The 18675-nt window shown below is 42.1% G+C and overlaps 1 pseudogene; it reads left to right on the top strand.

Moving 5' to 3' along the window:
• The first annotated feature begins 400 nt into the window (after positions 1-400).
• LOC136646606 (5S ribosomal RNA) lies at positions 401-519 on the top strand (annotated as a pseudogene).
• The last annotated feature ends 18156 nt before the right edge of the window (positions 520-18675 follow it).

An 18675-nucleotide genomic window follows, 5' to 3' on the forward strand; every position in this document is an offset into this window, starting at 1 on the left:
GACTTATCTTTCGGTTAAGTGTTGCACTTGTCATTAAGGAACCAATCAACATAGCTCACTCTTTGAATGTCAAGTGTGGAGGAAAAACAGTAACACATCAACAATCAGTTCATGCAAGATTCTTTTTCCTTTTAAAGAAAGAGGAAGAAAGTAGTATAATTTGGAACAAAAAATATATTGAAGAAAGTGAATACAGTGAGATGGCAAAATACTGCTGGTTTTATATGAAAGCCTGTTCTAGGAGAGACAAAGGTATTCGTTTAATTCTTTTGGATGTGCCACCTATCTAGCTCAACCTTGCAGGGCTGGTATCACAGGTGGTAATAGGCATGGCTCCAGGAGTTGCTGCACAAGTTGCATACAAGTGCGACCTTGGTATCTGTGAATCCGGTTTCCATGGATTTAAGTCACTGTTACCCTGCACATGCCTGATCTTGTCTGATCTCGGAAGCTAAGCAGGGTCAGGCCTGGTTAGTACTTGGATGGGAGTCCGCCTGGGAATACCGGGTGCTGTAGGCTTATACCATAGTCTTTCGAGACTGAAGGTTGCCAACCAAAGTCACTGTGGATGCCAGCAGATACCTGGGTCACCGTTTAAAGGCCTTTAAAATGGGGGGAGGGTGCCATAGATAGGGAGGATGAACCTGTACTGTTGAAATTTAAAATCAATTTATAAAAGAAGTGAGAAAATTTGGAGAAATCCAGTTGGCAAGCAAGAAATGATTAGCATATGTTCTCTTGGTCAAGAGCCAAACCCTCTCATAGAACTGCTACTTTCCTGTCCTTGTTTGAGAATGGGAACTTAAGATAGCTTTTCTGATGGCATGTACATGAGTGAGGCACAATCACTCTTGCTTTTGTAAAGCAAACAGAAAGCAATTTATTTTTTACATTTGAAATGGCTATTTGGACAACACTTCCGTTTGGAACGTAATAGAAAACTTGACATATTTCACAGATCATACCCAACACTAGCTCTTTATTTCTCAGTGTGAACACCTTATGTTTCAAAACATTTTGGATCCAGAAATCTATTTCAGCATGTGTTCTTATGGGGCATACTTTACCAGCTCAATTGCTTGGGGAAAACTCTTTCATTAAAGAAGCAAAGCACAGCAAGTTAAATTCTGATTTGTGTGAAATTATGCATGCAGTCAAGAACTAGCTTGAACTAGGGAAAAGTCTTTTGTTTGAAGTCTGTGGCTTTTACATTAATTTTATTTAAATTAACTTTTCCCTTAAATTTTAATTCTCAGTATGTTTCTATTGTAATTCTCAATATGCTTCAACATCATTCTGGGAACAATAGGGAAGCTATTCTGTGGCTAATTTAACACCTGCAGAATTCCCTCAGATGACAGAGAAGTAAAATCTTTCCATCCTGGTGGGTAAAATGTAATCCATGTGTTGCTAAATTAATACATTCAAATTCTGTTTAGATTAATACTTTAGTCACATTTGTAATCTAGGCATCTTGTGCCATCAAAGCAGTTACCTGAGGATTAACTCTTAACTTTTTATTCAACAACATTATTGCATCTCATTTATTCCACTTGGGTATTTTTGTGTTTATTAAAATGAAGATTAGGTACATGGGAGGAAAACATGGATTTGTGGCTAAAACCTCAAAGTTGTAGTTGAGGAAAGCTAGCTCATTTTTGCATGGCTTCCTCCAATGCTGTGTGGAGATTTTATACACTCTAATTTTGGATTGTCTGTGTTAGAAAAAGGAAGCCCTTTGAACCTTGACGGGTTGCAGCTTGAGGTGAGTGGAAGAAACCATAAACTGGCATAAAGCTATCGGTATTCCCTGTCAAAGTGATGATGTCTAAAGCAGAGTTTAGACTTCTGGGAACTATGTTGTTTGTTAGTTATTTGCAGAGGTGCTAGCACAAAATGGTGGCTAGAGAGCCAGTTGCAAAATGACAGCTTGCACAATAATTGACATTTTTTTCAGTTGGTTTAAACACAAACACACTGAAATATGTTATATGTATATGTGTGTTAGGCACTGGGGAACATTTTGGGACAAGTGGGGCCTGTACAAGAGGGACGGGCTTCACTTGAACCAGAATGGAACCAGACTGCTGGCGCATAACATTAAAAAGGTGGCAGAGCAGCTTTTAAACTGATCCCTAGGGGAAGGCCGACAGGAACCGAGGGGCATCCGGTTTGGGACTCCTCATCCCTATGGGATGAGGATGGGGAGGCCAGAGAACAACAAGACAAAGGCAGAGTAGGAGAAGAAATTGGGAATGGTAGCGTAATGGGATGTGATAGACGGTTTGGCACAGTGAGAGGATGCAGGGACAATGGAGCGAATAAGCAGCCCACCCTGGGGCATTCCATGTACAAATGCTTTTATGCGAATGCCCAAAGTCTCCAAGCAAAGATGGGAGAACTGGAATGTCTGGTGACAAGGGAAAACATTGACATAGTGGGCATAACAGAAACCTGATGGAATGCGGAGAATCAGTGGAATACTGCAATCCCAGGCTATAAACTCTACAGGAGGGACAGGCAGGGGCGTGTTGGAGGTGGGGTGGCTGTTTATGTTAAGGAAGGGATAGAATCCAGCAAAGTAGAGATTGAAGGTGGGTCCGACTCCACTGTAGAATCTCTGTGGGTTAAATTACCAGGCTTGTGCAGCAATGTAATACTGGGGGCGTGCTATCGTCCTCCAGACCAGAAATCGGATGGGGACCTTGAAATGAGGAAACAGATTAGGGAGGTGACAAGGAGGGAAAGGGTTGTAATCATGGTGGACTTCAATCATCCTCATATTGACTGGGTCAATTTGTGTTCTGGCCATGAAAAGGAGTCTGGATTCCTTGACGTGCTAAATGACTGTGCCTTAGAGCAGCTAGTCATGGAGCCCACCTGAGGACAGGTGACTCTGGATTTAATATTGTGTGGTACATAGGACCTGGTTAGAGATGTCAATGTTACGGAGCCGTTGGGGAACAGTGATCATGCTGCGATCCGTTTCGACGTGCACATCAGGGGAAGAATACCAGGCAAATCTCTCACAAAAACCCTTGACTTCCGACGGGCGGACTTCCCTCAGATGAGGAGGCTGGTTAGAAGGAGGTTGAAAGGGAAGGTAAAAACAGTCCAATCTCTCCAGAGTGCATGGAGACTGCTTAAAACAACAGTAATAGAGGCCCAGCAGAGGTGTATACCACAAAGAAAGAAGGGTTCCACTAAATCCAGGAGGGTGCCGGTATGGCTAACAAGCCAAGTTAGAGAGGCTGTAAAGGGCAAGGAAGCTTCCTTCTGTAAATGGAAGTCTTGCCCTAATGAGGAGAGTAAAAAGGAACATAAACTGTGGCAAAAGAAATGTAAGAAGGTGATACGGGAGGCCAAACGAGACTATGAGGAACGCATGGCCAGCAACTTTAAGGGGAATAATAAAAGCTTCTTCAAATATGTTAGAAGCAGGAAACCCGCCAGAGAAGCGGTTGGCCCTCTGGATGGTGAGGAAGGGAAAGGGGAGATAAAAGGAGACTTAGAGATGGCAGAGAAATTAAATGAATTCTTTGCATCTGTCTTCACAGCAGAAGACCTCGGGCAGATACCGCTGCCTGAACGGACCCTCCTGACTGAGGAATTAAGTCAGATAGAGGTTAAAAGAGAAGATGTTTCAGACCCAATTGATAAATTAAAGATCAGTAAGTCACCGGGCCCTGATGGCATCCACCCAAGAGTTATTAAGGAATTGAAGAATGAAGTTGCTGATCTCTTGACTAAGATATGCAACTTGTCCCTCAAAACGGCCACGGTGCCAGAAGACTGGAGGATAGCAAATGTCACGCCTATCTTTAAAAAGGGAAAGAGGGGGGACCCGGGAAACTATAGGCCAGTCAGCCTAACATCTATACCAGGTAAGATGGTGGAATGCCTCATCAAAGATAGGATCTCAAAACACATAGACAAACAGGCCTTGCTGCGGGAGAGTCAGCATGGCTTCTGTAAGGGTAAGTCTTGCCTCATAAACCTTATAGAATTCTTTGAAAAGGTCAACAGGCATGTGGATGCGGGAGAACCTGTAGACATTATATATCTGGACTTTCAGAAGGCGTTTGACACGGTCCCTCACCAAAGGCTACTGAAAAAACTCCACAGTCAGGGAATTAGAGGACAGGTCCTCTCATGGATTGAGAACTGGTTGGAGGCCAGGAAGCAGAGAGTGGGTGTCAATGGGCAATTTTCACAATGGAGAGAGGTGAAAAGCGGTGTGCCCCAAGGTTCTGTCCTGGGACCGGTGCTTTTCAACCTCTTCATAAATGACCTGGAGACAGGGTTGAGCAGTGAGGTTGCAAAGTTTGCAGACGACACCAAACTTTTCCAAGTGGTGAAGATCAGAAGTGATTGTGAGGAGCTCCAGAAGGATCTCTCCAGACTGGCAGAATGGGCAGCAAAATGGCAGATGTGCTTCAATGTCAGTAAGTGTAAAGTCATGCACATTGGGGCAAAAAATCAAAACTTCACATATAGGCTGATGGGTTCTGAGCTGTCTGTGACAGAGCAGGAGAGAGATCTTGGGGTGGTGGTGGACAGGTTGATGAAAGTGTCGACTCAATGTGCGGCGGCAGTGAAGAAGGCCAATTCAATGCTTGGGATCATTAGAAAAGGTATTGAGAACAAAACGACTAATATTATAATGCCGTTGTACAAATCGATGGTAAGGCCACACCTGGAGTATTGTGTTCAGTTCTGGTCGCTGCATCTCAAAAAAGACATAGTAGAAATGGAAAATGTGCAAAAGAGAGTGACTAAGATGATTACGGGGCTGGGGCACCTTCCTTATGAGGAAAGGCTATGGTGTTTGGGCCTCTTCAGCCTAGAAAAGAGGCGCCTCAGGGGGGACATGATTGAGACATACAAAATTATGCAGGGGATGGACAGAGTGGATAGAGAGATGCTCTTTACACTCTCACATAACACCAGAACCATGGGACATCTGCTAAAATTGAGTGTTGGGAGAGTTAGAACAGACAAAAGAAAATATTTCTTTACTCAGCGTGTGGTCGGTCTGTGGAACTCCTTGCCACAGGATGTGCTGATGACGTCTGGCCTGGACGCTTTAAAAGGGGATTGGATAAGTTTCTGGAGGAAAAATCCATTATGGGTTACAAGCCATGATGTGCATGTACAACCTTCCTGATTTTATAAATGGGCTATGTCAGAATGCCAGATGCAAGGGAGGGCACCAGAATGAGGTCTCTTGTTATCTGGTGTGCTCCCTGGGACATTTGGTGGGCCGCTGTGAGATACAGGAAGCTGAACTAGATGGGCTTATGGCCTGATCCAGTGGGGCCGTTCTTATGTTCTTATATGGGGTGACCAGGTGTTCTCTTTTTCCAGGACATGTCCTCTTTTTTTAGCCAGGAAAATAACTTAAATGTCCTCTTTTTCCCTGTGAGCAGGCAACGCATAACCTTTGTGCAATTCATAAATTATAGGTAATAAATTATATGTAATATAGTTAAAAATTTAATAAGTAACATAGTGTTTAACCACATGAAATCAATATACAAGTGTTTTTAGCTTTTATTTTGTTGTGTCCTACATTTTCCTTGGATGTCCTACATTTTGGGATGCCTTGTCCTCTTTTGCAGTTATCACATCTAGTCACCCTGCACATATATGGTAGTAATGCACTCTGCTCAATATTCCCTACCAGTAGCTCTGGAATGACCTTCTGCCTCTGATCCTGTTCTAAGGAACTGGTGTTCTATTTTTGCCCGTTATGCAGTCTACAAGTATAAGCAAGTACTTATTGATTTTTTAAAAATCAATGTTCTAATTCCAATGAGCCCACCTCCATGGTCTTTTTTTTTTCTTTCTTTAAAGAAAAGAATCATATGTGACATCATTTTGCTCTGCTTCTCAAAACGACTTTGGCTCTGTAAATGTGCATGAAATGAACTCGGCAAAGTAGTCTATTAACTTTGGGGGTAAGGTGAATGGAAATGCAGATGACCAGGCGCGTACAATTCAAAACAGTTAAAGATTGAAGAATGGCTGAGTGCTCCTCAAATACTGTCATTTGGTGAAATAAATTGAAGACAAGTCCAATAAAAAGTTGGCATATGCCCTATTCAAATTAAGTGTGTTGAAAAACATAGTTTTCAGCAAAGCAAAATCACTTGGAATTTTTCTTAGGTACAGTGTTGTGTTGATCAAGGTGTGGCTCCTGAGCACTTGGCAACAAAATGAATACCAGAGATGCTGTATCTAAAACATCAACATTTTACAAAGAATCCTTCCTGCTGCCTGGATTTTACAGTCATCAAGGGTACAATGAAAAATCTAAGCACAAAATTATTCCTTACTCTGTATTTGGGTTATGTTTGCTTGTGCTCTGTCTCAGGCTCTATCTTCAGAGACAATGGCCTAGTTCAAACACTGGAAAATTCTCCATTCCAATCACCATAATGGGACACAACATATGAGAATCAGTTGTGGTCAGAAAGCAGTAGCAGCAGGTGAGGTTGGAGATGGTGTATTGCTGGGCATGGGCTTTTTTTTATTTTCAAAATACAATCAACTATGCAGGCTGCAGTGCAGTGTGTCAGGCTGCAGTTTTGGGGTGACTTTTAAGGGAGGCATCTTAAAAAGAAATAGACAAAACAAAACTAGAAGTATATTCACAGCCTGATCCAGTGCACATTCCCCTGTGCCAATGCAGCAGGACACTGCATCCTGTGGGTGAATTTTGGAAGCTGGAGGTCTCCTCGAGGTGATGGGACATTCGTGATGGTAAGAGCAGTTTGGCAGTAGAACAGAGTGCAGAGGGAGGTGGTGGATTCTCCCTCACTGGAGATCTTCAAGCAGAAGCTTGACAGGCACCTGCTGGAGGTGCTCTAAGACAGTGGTTCTCACACTTTTTAGAGGTCTTTTAGGCTGCTGCCTCATTTATGAATGCCAAGGTGTGTGGCCATAATGATGATTGGACAGCAGTGCCCCCCCCCCAAGTAGTGGTTTGTTTAACGCTGGATGCACTTAGCCTAATCTACCTTGTCAGTTTTGCAAACCACCAAAAATGGAGTAATGATCCACTAGGTGGCTGAGGACCCAGTTTGAGATCCGCTTCTCGAGGAGGATTTCCTGCTGGACTAGATGACCTTGGGAGTCCCTCCCAACTCTATGATTCTATGACCACCACACTCTGAGGTAAGTATATTTTATTAGTATTTTATTATCCCACATGCAATTGAAGAGGGAATTGTTTGCCTAGGTCCACCCATTGTGTTCATGGTAGGGTGGAGATTTAAATGAGGGGAGTCCTGAATCACAGCTCAGTTTCTAAGATCATAATTGTATGCATGTCTATTCAGATTCCATTGTTTCTAGTTGGGCTTACTTCCAGGAAAGTGAGTGTAAGATGGCTTTAGCCACTATGTTACGCTGGCCTTCTTAAATCATGGCTCTTCCAAACCATGCCAGCCAAAACCGTAGTACCTATCCATTTAGAACTGTTTTCTTTTTTCTTTTTCAAAAATAACATGCTGAAGCACATTTGCATTTTCATTGCGGCATCAAAGCATTTTTATTGTGCAGTAAAATGTGTAGGCTGTATTTACATTTGCAAACAGCTTTAAATACATAGGCATTGTGAAAAGGGATGAGATATTGCCATCAATATTTTCAATATGAGTTTCTCTAATAAGGACACTGTGTAACAATGCAATTTAATATTGTGTTGAAATGTTCTCTGGAGTACATATAATATCATGGTTAGTGCATTTTATGAGATTAAAAAACTAACCTAGAGCCAGTTTCCAGTGTTACTTCTATCTTGCTTGAGCAGTATTGTATGGTAGTTGGCCTTCTTAATAGTTATAGTTGTGGCTTGCAAAGTGTACGTTCCTAAAAACCCTGAGGTTCTTTGCTGGATTGACAAGAGGATTGGTACTGTTCACTGACCAGCTTGTCCACTATCACAGATCATATCCTACAATATACAGTCATAGGGGGTATCTTATAAGTCAGGGGTGGTCAACCCACAGCATGCCATGTGCCACTTTGAGAAATATAGCAATATAGCCCTATTCCACATATCTGATGATCTGAGATGTAGTATCCCTGACAGTACTCCCCAGATGTAGTACTGGGGTTGGTGTGCTGTGATTGGCTGCTGAAAGTAGTCTGTATCCTATACATCAAAGGAAAGTGGACAGGAAGTGGCAGGAGGTGCACTTTTCTGCTGCTTTCCCTTCCCTATTATTCCTTATGAAGTTTCTCCTACTTCCTCCAGCCCTGTTGTGGACATAGTGATTTTCTAGGGTCTGGGGCCCATCATCTGAACAAGCGTTAAGATATGGTGTACATGGACTGCTCCTCATCTCTTATGTCCCTCCCACATTACGCTGCTGTCTCCTCCCCATTTTGGCCTCTCTGCCAGTGGAATTGCACCAGCATCCGAGCAATATTTGAACTACATCAGCACAATGTTTTTCTGGCATTGCAGTGGTGTCCACGGCACATCCATCAACATGCGGACTTCTGCACCACCTGGGCTGTCCTTGCACTGCTGTATCTGCAGTATAGGATGGGGTTGTTAGATGTTGCCTCTGTGGCAAAAGATCTACCCATGGGAAAGAAGGAAGCAAACTCCAGAGGTAACACAAAACATTAAACTTTCCCCAAGAGTGACAGGGACAGAAATGTAGAGAAGATCAGGCTGCAGTCAGAATAGACCAAACACTCCAGCTGTACTTTCAATGAGTTTGAGGCATACATTTTATTAATAGCATTTTTACCCTTTCTTTTCTTTTATTTATTGCTTTAATAACACACAATTCCCAGTCAAAGTAAGTTAAAAAAAAAAAATCCTTTTCCTCCTGCACATGGCTGTGACTTTCACCTTTCAGGTATGTTGCTTAAGGGCAAAGGATTTCTTCCTGCAAGAAACACCCATTGATCAGCTTACATTGGCCCTTTCTGCCAGCAGGTTCTACCAGCCACAGGAGAGGAAATTACTCTGCTTTATTATTATTATCATTATAATTTATTAATAAGAATATTTAATTCCTTAGAGACAGAACCCCCAGGCCATTATAACAATATAATAGCAAGTGAATCGCCACATGATATGAATTCTGATTAGCCTATTACTTTTTCTATTCTTGTTTAATCAGGGTAATTACTAAGGCAGAGTTTGAGCAATTACACACAACATAAACAAGCAGTTGTGGACAAGGGGAAAGAGGTGAGTACAGTAGTTTGGCCATGAAATTCATGAGATTTTTTAATGCCTTGTTTACAGTGGAAAACGGAAGCCAAGAAACGTCCCCCACTTCAATGTCCCCTGCACTAAAAAAAAAAAAAATCATGGTATGTAAGGAGAAAACAAATAAACAATCTTCTCCTTTGTGTTATTCTTTGTAAATCAGAATTTGGCAGGGGTTGGGGAGAATCTCATTGGTTTTCTATTTTCTAAAAGTTCTTCTACAACTCCTAATGTTGGCACACATGTGCTGGTGAAGCTGTAAGCATTCACATTATGCATGCTATGTTATTCCTGGAAACTGTAGTTTGAGCCCATCTGACCTGCGGGTACTTAATTCTACAGCAACAGATATAGTAGAAAATCATTTGGAAATTTACCTCTACCCCCCCCCCCCCCAAAAAAAAAAATCATACTTGGTAACGAGTGGATTTTTTTTTTGGATGGGAGATAACAATCGCAGAAAACACTCAAAACCATAAAAAGAACTGGGCCCCAAAGAGGATATACCCACCCAACAAAAGGTGGCATGTTTGGGTGGTTTGCAATGCAATCCTATGGTTCTCTAGTCAGAAGTAAGCCTTATCAATTCAGTAGGAATGACTCCCAGGTAAGTGTGTATAGGATTGCAGACCTGGTCTTGTAGTTTGCAGCCACTGATTAGCTGTTCACTGGGGTTAAGGGGGTTAAGTTTAAAGAACTTCTGTACACAAGCCAAAAAAAAGTAGGTTTGGCATAGAAATGCTGAGAAGCCAAGATTTGACATGAACATTGGAGTTTCTTCCAAAGAGTATCCTATGAGCATTTTCAAGGGAAGCCAAACAAGTTTCTATAAGACCACGTGAAATGTCTCAGGGGGGTTCTTCACATCCATCCAAAAAGCTGCAGACCTTGTACTTCCAAGTCCAAGTATTTCACTGAAATGTATCTGGCTTTGGTACTTGGTTTACAGAGTGCTGGCAGTACTTCCTCAAAATCTTGTTGAATTTTGCAAGCTGCAGAAGAACTTCTGGGGGAAATGGAACTTAATTGATAACCCAGGCCTACAAAATTGAGGGTCAGAAAAGTTTTCCCCAAACTTTATGGTGGTTTGATATGAATTCGAGGTGCCAATTCCAAAAATGGCATCCGTTTTGCCCTATCACGTCTAGTTTTGGAGATATAGTATAGCCTCATTAGTGAATGGTTCAAGCAGCTTCCTCATGAGGAAGCCATGGTGTAGGCTTAGACCTACACCACCTACACCAATAGACCATTGCCAAGTTGCTGGGGAGGGGGGCACCAAGGCAAATTCTGTACTCCTTTGCCGCCACCCCCCCTCCCCCAATACTGAGGGTTCCAAGTTGGTCTATCTGGACAGACTGGGCTGGAACAAGTGGACCAAATTAATATACTGTACCAATTAGGTATCATTTTTTGTGACTCCACTCACTGAAAAGAATGGAAGCTGTGCAAGAGAAGTAATATGCTCTTGTTCTGCTTTTATTCATTCCAATCATCATAAAGAGTCCTATAGCACACTGAAGACTAACAATATATTGTGGCATAAGCTCAATGGGATGTTCCTGGAGAGTGCTGCTTTGCCTGTAACACCTTTTAGTCTTCTTTTAGCAAGTTGTAATGGATGATCAGATGATCATCAGGTGGATGATGTGGTGTTGATAGCTATTCCATGTTTTGACAGCTCTGGGAAAAGCAGGGCTGGCTCCACAGCTGTAATCAATCAAGGCCAATGGAGACCTGGATGGACACCTGAGCTTCATTTGACCTTGATGGGACTTTGAATGAGCTAATGAGGTAGCTCACAGCTGAGCTGCATTTGGACTTAACAAGGGGCTGCAGGATAAAAGGCAGCTTCAGAAGTTGCAAAGCTACCCTGACCCAGAGGCTACCTGACCAGAGGGGCTCTAGACCAGATGCTACCTGACCCAGACCTATGGGAGAAGGGAACTGCCAGGACTTTGCTGGAGGACACAGAAGAGAGGACTGCCAGGACCCTGCTAGAGGAGACACTCTGCTGGAGAGGATATTGCTGGAGAGGAGGGACTCTGCTGCAGAAGACTGAATTGGGAAGACTGGATTGTGTTTTGGAGACTGGACCGTGGACTTGGACTGGAGGCTTCAGACCTTTACTCACTGAGTTAAGTGAAGTTTTGGGGAGGGAAAGCCTCTGGACAAGAGGACTTGCAGGGAGTGTCAGTGTTTGTAGCAATAAATTCTTGTTAATTGCTCAACTGATAAGGAGTTCTATTCATTTCTTTGCACACCACAGCTGTTGTTCTTGGAAAAGGAGGGTGTTAATTAGCCAAAAAGTGGGCATTAGAAGGGAGTTGGAGTATTTGGACATGACAAATTGGCGTATTTGGCAGAATAGGGAAAATTGGATAGGACACAAGTGAATCATCATCATCAACAGGAGTAGTTCACAAAGTGGTTTACACAGTAACATTAATCAATAAATTTTACCCTGCCCCCAACGGGCTCACAGTCTAAAAAGAGATGGAGAAGAAAAACCAGCAACACCCAATGGAAAAGACCCCATGCTGGGGTGAAGAGGGACAGTTGCTCTCCCCCTGCTAAATATAACAGGACACGGCTTTGAAAGGTGTTTTTGCTCAGTTAGCAAGGGTTATTCATATGGATTAGTTCTGAATCTCTCTGTGCCTATTATTTTGAACACTACTTCTACTTGTTCTTTACCAAAGAGATAAATGGAAGGAGCACTGTCCAAAATGGTCTGTTGCTAGTTTGGACTTAGTAATCTTTTTTTTTTTTGGTCATTTCCACCTTTAAAATGTTGCCTTTGTTTTTCTTCTTTGGATCTGGGCAAGCTAACAGGACATCATCTGCACACTCTTTAGTGATGAATGGGAGGGGATTTATTTGAAATAGCTCACTCTTGTTTAGAAGTCCTGATGGCACATGGACCTGCTCAAAATGCCATATCCATCTTGGCTGAGCTGATTTATCAGCAAAATTAGAGCACTTAAGGGCAAAAGCACCTCCATTGTCCTTGTCCCTTTCTGACTCTTTACTATTTATTAACTTATACGGTTCATTCCTTGAAGCAATTTGTTCTTTGCTTCACTCTCTCTTGCTCTCCTGAGTACAATGCCTGTCCCATTCTGCCTGTGAGCTTTTTAATGCATTTTTATTTTCCTTGCCTTTTCTTTTGTCTCTTGGTAGTGGACTGCTTTTCTGTTCTTTCTGCCCTATTATCCTATTCATGTTTACCTGCAAGTAGGACTGAGTTCAAAGTATGTGGATCCCGGGATATCTTAATGCTTCAGGATCCAGCTTTCTTGGAAGAAAATGACAAAACCGCCCATGTATTTCTATGGGTCTGGAGACCAAGCTGCATGTTCAGCAGAAGACTGAGATATGGGAATGTATTATTATTATTGAGGATTATTTACATACCACTTTTCAAAAGAGGGGGAAAAAAGTTCACAATGTGGTTTACAGATAAATTGGCTCCCTGTCCAAAAGAGCTCACAAGTTAAAAAGATGCAGAAGAAGCACCAGCAAAGAGCCTGTAGAAAAAAATGATTGGCTGCTGAACATCTGAAAATGGCCCCCAACCTGTCTGCCCTTTTCTCTTCCAAATTGCATTTCCTGCTGCTTTTTACATAGGTCTCTGCCAAATGTCATGAGTAGTGCATAGGAAGCTGGCTTATACTGAGCCAGACCATTGGTCCATCTAATGCACTGGTTCCCAACCTGTGGTCCACTAGACCACAGTGGTCTAGTGACAAGTGGTCTGTGAGGTCTCAGAAAAAGTAGCCTTCGATCACTTTCAGTATCTTGCAGAGTGAGCGCTCCCCCATGGACCACCAGAGACGGCAGAGAATGGATTGCCCATACCTGTAGCTGGCACTGAAGTGTCAGCTGTGGCTGTGGGCAGTCTGTTCTTTGCCCTCTCTAGTAGTCCATGGGGGAACACTCACTCGGGAGATACTTCTCCAATGACCACTAGAGAGGGTGGAAAACGAACTGCCCACAGCCGGCAACAAAAGCAGCAACCCACACAACTTCTTTATAATGAAGAAATCAAACAAATCTCTAATAAATTTTCTGTACTTATTATAAATTTAATTGTATTTTTTGTGTGCTGGGGGTTGCATGTGGTCCACAACAATTCCAATTTTTATCTCCATGGTCCACGAGCTTCTAAAGATTGGGAACCACTGTTCTAACGTAATATTATCTACACTGTTTGGTACCGGCTCTCTGGAAACACTTGTGATTGAATGGGACCTTCTGCATGCGGAGCATGTGCTCTGCCATGGAGCTAAAGCTTTCTCCCACAGCCAATTCTCCTATTTACTAGGGGTTCAGTAAATGGTTTCTAAATTGAGCCTTATTGAACATTCTCATTGTTGATTGCAGGTATTTGTGTGTTCCCTTAAAGCTGTATGTATTTTTTTTGAGGTTGCAATCAATCATAGAAAGCATAGGGTGAAGTGTGCAGCTTTAGTTGCGGTAGGATAAACAGTTTTGAAATGGCTGCAGCGTACCAGCACCTTTCTCTGGAATACTTATACCTATTTCTGCCCCAATGTATATGAGAGCAGTGGCTAGGGATATGCAAAATCTTTCCCTTTATTTCAGAAGAATGTTTTGGATTTTCTATGCCACCATCTCAGCTATTTATAGAAATTATGTGTGGAGTGTCTCCTAGTTTTTAGGAACCATCCAAGAAATAGGATAGCATGCATAAATTGGATACACATTGGGACGTGCTCCCAAATGCCTTCTAGCTGTGCTACTGCTATAATGGGGTCCACATTCAGATATACAATCTGATGTGCATCCTGAAGTGGAGATTGTCCTACTGCATTTCTTCCAATCAGATGCATTTTGAATGTCCATTTGGTTGACCACCTGAGTTATTCTTAAACACCATGCAGCTTGTACAAGAGTTCCATTTTTAGCCACCATTTCTTCAACTCTAGTTAGTTTGCATAAGAACTTGTGCACAGAATTGCTGCCAATTTTATTCCTAACGCAAAATAAATTGGATTAAATCCTCCCATGCCCTCCTTTTGTCTGTTGACCATATCTGTGGTGCATATCTTCAGGTCAGAAGTGGATTTCAGCTATATTATCAGCACTAATTGATGGAGGATGAGTGACTGCCCTTCAGCGTACCCCAAAGAATGTATGAGCTCAGTGCCCTAAAAGGCCACCCACTCAAATGGTGGTCTTTTTACATCTCCCTCAAAAAAAGGAAGTAGGGGAGAAATTGCAATAAGGGCCTTCATATGCCTGCATGTTGACATGGAGACCTCATGCACAAGTTGTTTGAATGGGCACCGGAGAGGACCTTGATGCTTGTCTTGCCACCTTTTCTGCCAAATAAGGCCCTTTGCCACCACTTTTGATATATGCATAGTTTGTCTTGTCAGAGAATCCTCAACACAATCCTTTCCTAACCATATGGAAAATCTAGTATAATGCTGTGTTGACTTTCCTGGAATGCCATCTTCCCCGATTCCCTTCTCCTTGACCCAGGAAAGTTTGCACAAGTTCCTTAGGTCACCAAGTTCTGCCAAGAAAGGAGGTGGGTTTGGATAGTCTTTGCTGCTATAATCTTGATGACATTTACTCTAAGGACAGCTACTTGTGCCTTCACATTGGCATTGGCTACCTTAAGCTATTTCTGCCCAATACTGCATACACACAATGGGGATCAAATGTATACACCTGTGGGCTGGGCAGAAATGGGTTAAGCCTGATCCTGTGAGCTTCAGTACTTATTCAGTGGCTCACTGAATTGAGCTGTTAGGGCTGGTAGGTACTATTACTATTTCTAGTGCCTTGTCACTATAATAGACTATATTACTCCCCCTCCCCCCAACAAATACCTCGTGTTTCAATTGCACCACAGTTGTTTTTCCCCTTCAGCTCTGTCTTCTTTACTTGTTCCATCCTTTGCTTGTTCCATGGGTGCCATTGGCTAATCTGTTCTGCTCTCACAGGAGAGGTTTGTGAGCACAGAGGTTTTCTGACCCCACAGGCTGACATTGATTTACCTGCTCTGATGTTACAAAGGGCAGGCAACTTTGGGCAAGGCCGTTAAGCCCTAAGGGGAAATTTAGAAACTTTTGAATTTGAATTCCAAGCTCCACAAGCAACTTTTGTGAAATTAAATGACTTTTTCTTTGATACAATACCTTGGACTTTCAAAGGACACATTGTTAGAGCAGATTGATTGAGCAGTTTCAGAACCTTTTGATGGAAACAGACAAGAGGAGATTTGCTAGTTTAAGGTTGCAGGTGACTCTTTTTGATGGATTTTTAAACAGAACACAACAAATTTTCATTTGGGCCAAAGCTTTATGAGTTCTTTATGAGGGAGCCAGTTTCATTGAACTCCAGGGCTTATGTCTGAATAAGCACCATACATAAGGCTGCTATGTTTTGAATTTTGAAATAGACTGTATATTATTTTCTTACCTTCCAGTCCACCCCCCAGAACAAGATAGTGTGTGTAGCATGGTGATTAAGAGACTGTTAGTGCAAGTCTATACATGGCTCCTCAGAAATAAGTAACATTATGTACCAGTAAGTATACTCCCAAGATGGTATGTATAAGATTGCAACCTGGGTTGTGAATTTGGACTTCAGTGCTTCAAGTCTTGCTGAACATAGACTGACTGGGAGCTTTAAGAAAGTCTCAGCCTCTACTTTCCCAGCTGCAGTATGGGGATAACAACATTCACTTATACTGGTTCACTTATACTGGATTATTATTATTATTATTATTATTATTATTATTTAGTGTTTATATACTGCTTTTCAACAAAAGTTCACAAAGTGGTTTACAGAGAAGAATCAAATAACTAATGGCTCCCTGTCCCAAAAGGGCTCACAATCTAAAAGATGCAAAACACCAGCAGACAGCCACTAGAAAAGACACTGCTGGGGTGAGGAGGGCCAGTTACTCTCCCGCTGCTAAATAAAAGAGCACCCACTTGAAAAAGTGCCTCTTACCCAATTAGCAAGGGTTTGCTAATTAGCATCCACTAAATTGAGTGGGGAGAGAGTTAGAACAGACAAAACAAAATATTTCTTTACAGTGTTTAATCTGTATGACTCCTTGCTACAGGATGTGGTGATGGCACCTGGTCTGGATGCCTGTAAAAGGGGAATGGACAGATTTACAGAGGAAAAGTCCATCACAGGTTACAAGCCATAATGGGTAAATGCAGCTTCCTGGTTGGAGAAGTAGACTGTCTCTGAATGCCAGATGCAAGGGAGTACAGGATACAGGTGTCTTGTGTGCTTCCTGAGGCATTGGTGGGCCACTGTGAGATACAAGAAGCTGGACTAGATGGGCTCTTGGCCTGATCCAGCAGGGCTTTTCTTACATTCTTATGACTAAAATTTTCCTGAAGATAGTATAGATGCACTATTTTACCCACTCAAAAGCACTATACAAATGCTAAGTATTAGCAGAACAAGATATTTTGAACAGAAGATATTTTGAACAAAAGCAGATATTTTCTGATGTTTGTGTCATCCAGACAATTAACCTCTCCTTTTTCCTGAAATAAATGCTTAATTGGTAAAAAAATTGGTCAAACTGGTCAAGTGGAATAAACATTAAGTTGAAGCTGTAGGTTCTTTTGTTCCTAGCTTTCTAACCAGTCAAAAGGATGGCATTTCTTTGGTCACTAAGAGCGCAATCCTAACCAACTTTCCAGCACTGACATAGCTGTGTCAGTGTGATGCGCACTGTGTCCTGCAGTGGAGGGGCAGTCAAGGATGCCTTCTAAAGGGCATGTTTGTTACCTTACCATGGGGCTGCATTGTGACTAGATCCGTGCTGGAAGGTTGTTTAGGATTGTGCCCTAAGTGAATCGGTACAAACTTCAGAAGGAGTTCTTACCATGCAGGCCTATATAGATTTCCTCGGAAGTAACTCCCGCTATTGTTCAGTGTAGCTTACTCCCAGGTCACTGTCTTTAGGATTGTGCAACCTTGGTGGGCTAGCAAAGTGTGGACAATGTTACTGCTTGATCTAGAATGTGGGTGAATGGAATTAAGACAGCAAGGCATCCTGGCAATGTCACACCTAACACCTAGGTGGCATTTCTATGCATGTATGAGCTACACTCCTAGAATAACAGGAAGTTCAGACACTGGAGCATGGCTGATCATGAAGAGGACTCTAGTGACAATATATGTGCAAGAGCAGGGCAAGAAGAAGGGTAGCTGATTCCCCAGCATCGATTCAGGCACTGTTTGCTCTGGTTAGTGAGCAGTTGTGAGGAGAGACACCATGTGCTGCTCCCTTTGAAAAACATTGAAACTTAGTGCAACAATCCTTATGCTCTCCATGTCAACAAATGCAGTGCCTGCCTCATGAACATGTTATGTAAAAGATAGGGAATAATAATGGTTCAACACTTATTATCAAAGTGCTCTATCTACTGTGTTGAACAATGGATGAATACTTTTAATAAGTGCTAACAAGAACAATACAGAAAAAAAAATCTCTTCAAGGACAACTTACCTGCTATAAAAGAGAGACATTGAAATTATTTGTTATTTATAAAGCTCTCCCAGCATCTCTGCTGCTTATGTAGACAGATGACTTGACCATCCTTGACTGTACGTCCAATCTATCTTCCATGGGCACTTAAATTATTTAATAAAATAAAATGCATATATGCGCCTGATCTCTGTTCATTGGGAAGACTGTTTCAAATTCTTTTGATTTAAACAGGAGAAGAATTGGACGTTGCAAGCTTTTTTGTGCACATACAGAAAACAGGATTTTCCTTAAACCATATACGGAGTCGAACTTGATTAGGAACCTTCCACATCAGCAGCTGTGGAAGCATTTTTGTAACAAGGGATTCTGATTTGTGTTTCTGGAATGAATTAGTAATGACTTTTTCTTTTTGCTTGACCTTGCACATGCTTGTTGGCTTATTACAGCAGAAAAACAAAAACAAATCAAAAGCTATGTCTGGAGAAGAAAGGAGGCAGCATCAAAGTTGTTACCTGCTAGATATGAGCTCCAATACCTTGGCAGGTAGCATAATCACACAACCAGAATTGTAATAAAGCTTTTGCTGACTGGTGGTCTGATCAAATGAGCTGCTGCCTGGCAAACTAGAGATGAATAGATGAATTGTGTCCAGTTCTGGATTCCACGTCTCATAAAAGATATAGTGGAAATGGAAAAGGTGCAGAAGAGAGTGACCAAAATGATTACTGGACTGGGGCACGTCCCTTATCAGGTAAGGCTACCAGGTTTGGGGCTCTTCAGTTTAGAAATAAGGTACCTGAGGAGGGACATGGTTGGGACATACAAAATTATGTAGGGGATGGCTAGAATGTATAAAGGGATGTTCTTTTCCCATTCACACAACACCAGAACCAGGGGACATCCACTAAAATTGAGTGTTGGGAGAGTTAGGACTGAC

Source organism: Tiliqua scincoides, chromosome 3, assembly GCF_035046505.1.
Source record: "Tiliqua scincoides isolate rTilSci1 chromosome 3, rTilSci1.hap2, whole genome shotgun sequence".
Taxonomy (NCBI): Eukaryota; Metazoa; Chordata; class Lepidosauria; order Squamata; family Scincidae; genus Tiliqua; species Tiliqua scincoides.